Here is a 3303-nt window from a genome sequence, read left to right on the forward strand (position 1 = left end):
TATTTATTTATTCATTTATTTATGTATGCATTTCTATATTTATTTATTTATGTGTTTATTTCAGCATTTAATTATTTATTTGTTTATTAATTAATTAATGTATTTCTACATTTATTTATTGATTTATGTATTTTTAAAATAAATGTGGAAATGCATAAATTAATGTAAAAGTAAATACATGTAGAAATACATAAATAAATGTACAAAAATAGCACAATTAAAAATTATATTTCGACAATTTTTTTGCATATCTGCATTTAACTATTTCAGAATTTAATTTTTTTATACATTTATTTATTCATGAATTTCTATATTTCTAAAATAAATGTAAAAATAAATAAATGTAGCAATACATAAATAAATGTAGAAATAAATGTAATATAACGCAAATGGTACAAAAATTGCACAATTAAAAATTACACTTTTTGCAAAATTATTTATTTATTTATTTATGCATATCTGCATTTATTTATTTCAGTATTTAATTATTTATTCATACATTCATTCATTTATGCATTTCTATATTAATTTATTTATTTCAGCATTTAATTCTTTGTTTATTAAGTAATTCACTTATTTATGTATTTCTATATTTACTTATTTATTTATTTATTTACTTATTTATTTATTTATTTATACTTAAGTAATTTCTCGTCCTCCATAGCACTTGCAGATAATATTACAACATGGATTCATAGATGCAAAAATAAATAAATAAATAAAATTCTTTGAATAATGCTAGAGAAAAAGGACATCAGTGACCTCTACTGGACACTAATAATAAACATTTAAAAAAAAATCCCTTGATGTTCCTGTCAATTGAATTGCTTTTTTTTTTAAATATTTGTTAAAATGATTTATTTTAATTTTCAGTCTATTTTACGTTTTCTAAAAAAAGATTTAAATAAATCAAAGAATCGGAGTACATTTTACAAGAAAATATTATTTCATTTTTAATTCAGTGTGTTACCTGACATTTCTTTGTGAAATTAGTTTTTACACAAGGTGTCTCTTTTCAGTAAATATAGAATATTTAAATGCAAAGCTATTGTGTTGACATTTCTGTGAGTAACCTTAATTGTTTTGTCTTTTGTTTGATCGGTGCTGCCTCATTGCATTCTCAACTTGCTGCTTGTAAAGATTTGAAGCTGCATGAATTCACCAAGAAAAGCCTGATCTTCCTAATGATGTGGAAACTGATGCAGGAGAGTCACAGAGACTGATGCAGCGCAGAACATGTGGAGCAGCGCTAATGAAGATTCTCAACAAAGAGCCTGTTGTGTTCAGACTCACAGACAAGAGCCGACTGACCTCTGTCCCACTTTCACAGACACAAAGCTGTCTGCTACGAACATACACACAAACAGAAGCATATCAACTCATGCACACTGAAAGGTCATGCATTGATCAGCTTAAGTAAAAATTACAAATGTGCAAAAGAAAACAAAAAGTGTCTTTGGTTTATTTTTGTTCGAAAGCAAAAGACACTTTCCACAGAAAATAAATAATAAAAAGTTAAGTCATGTCAAATAATAACAACTGCGATAATTTGATACATCTTTAGATTTTCATCATAAAGCTATATAAGAATATACATCAACTTCTTTAATAGGTATACGCTGCTGTTCAATAGTTTGAGATCAGCTGAAATGTTTTTTTAAAGAAGTCTCTTATCAAAATACTGGGGGAAAAAACAATAATTCTGCAAAATGTTATTACTATATAAAATAATGGTTTTTATTTTAATATGCATTAATTTTCATCAGCTGTTACTGCAGTCTTCAGTGTCACATGATCCTTCAGAAATCATTCTAATAATCTGATTTATTATTAGAATTATCTTTGATGAACAAGAAGTAATTCAAAATATAAATCTTTACTAACAATGTAAATCAATGCTATCACTTTTTTTTATTTGTTTTATTTTTACTAAATTAGTAAAATTTGCAAATCTGGTTTTTGATTTGTCATTATTATGGTGTATGGAGTGTAATGTAATGTGGGGAAAAATAATTTAAAGCAGTTTAACTTAATGCTGCAACAAAATAAAATGTGAGGAAAAATGAAGGGGTGTGAATACTTTTGCAAGGCACTGTATGTATATATATATATATATTTGTATTTACAAATATTTTGTCAAATGTTTATTTTATATTTAAGAAAATTGTACAACACATACTGTAATATTTTGAAAAGATTCCACTTCTGCAGCAATCTGCAGATTGTTTTCTTAAAAAAAAAAAAGAATCCAAACATAGATCTGTATTCCAAAGTGTTCATGAGATATAACAATGTCAATTTAGATGTGCACCTTCATGTCTAAGTTTAAAAATGTGGGGTTAACCTAATATTTAGAATGTTTTGTACTTTTGTACTTAAATTGAATATATGTGTACACTTTTGCAGATTCATTTTTGACTTTGTGTTTCATAATTGTTTATTTTTTGCCAAATAGAAAATGAAATGTGTCTCTTTTTACAATGTTGCTCCTATTGTGTTACATGGGTTCATTGTCACAAGGTTCATTACTGGTCTCTATTAATTTAACCTCCTTGAATAGAATAATTTCCATCAATTCTGTCGTTCAAAACTTTTTATTCTCATCCAATTTATAATAGCTTTTGGTAAACAACAGAGCCTAATAAACTATAAACTGTTTTGCAGGTCCAGGGTGTTTTTGTCCTATCCTATAGAATGTTTTGTTCTTAAGTTGAAAATATGTGTACACTTTTGCATATTCATTATTGATTTTGTGTTTCAGAATTGCTTACTTTTTGCCAAAACGCCTATAAAGTGTCTATTATAGGCCTATACTTCCCATGGAGACATTTTTGATCATAAATGTCATAAAAGGTCAGGTCTTTTTTCCCCTTGGCAACATATTTTCAATAACTTCTTATTGTGTCTATACAGAAACTAACATTCAAAATAAACTGGATTAAAAAGTGTGACGACTAGCCCCAGCTTGCCTATAAAAACATAACCATTTGCATGTGGTTTTACCGTCTATAAAACATATATTGAGTCTAATAGTCTTTTATCTATCCATGCATCTGTCTATCTATCTATCCATCCCACCCAACACATGTGCATCTCAAAACAAGAGAGTGAATTAGCAAGACAGGTTTGCATTTCAATCTGCACTGTCATGAATTGGCTATTTTCCGAGCGCTCTCGTCTCTTATCAGCTCTACATTGCGCTCATCGCTGGTTTACTGCCCCGCAGCATGAATGAACGCGAGATGCGCGTGACGCAGGTGCTCCAGACTGACGCACATGGGCGGATGTGACCGTGCCGTCCTC

This window comes from Garra rufa, chromosome 11 (genome assembly GCF_049309525.1).
Source record: "Garra rufa chromosome 11, GarRuf1.0, whole genome shotgun sequence".
Lineage (NCBI taxonomy): Eukaryota > Metazoa > Chordata > Actinopteri > Cypriniformes > Cyprinidae > Garra > Garra rufa.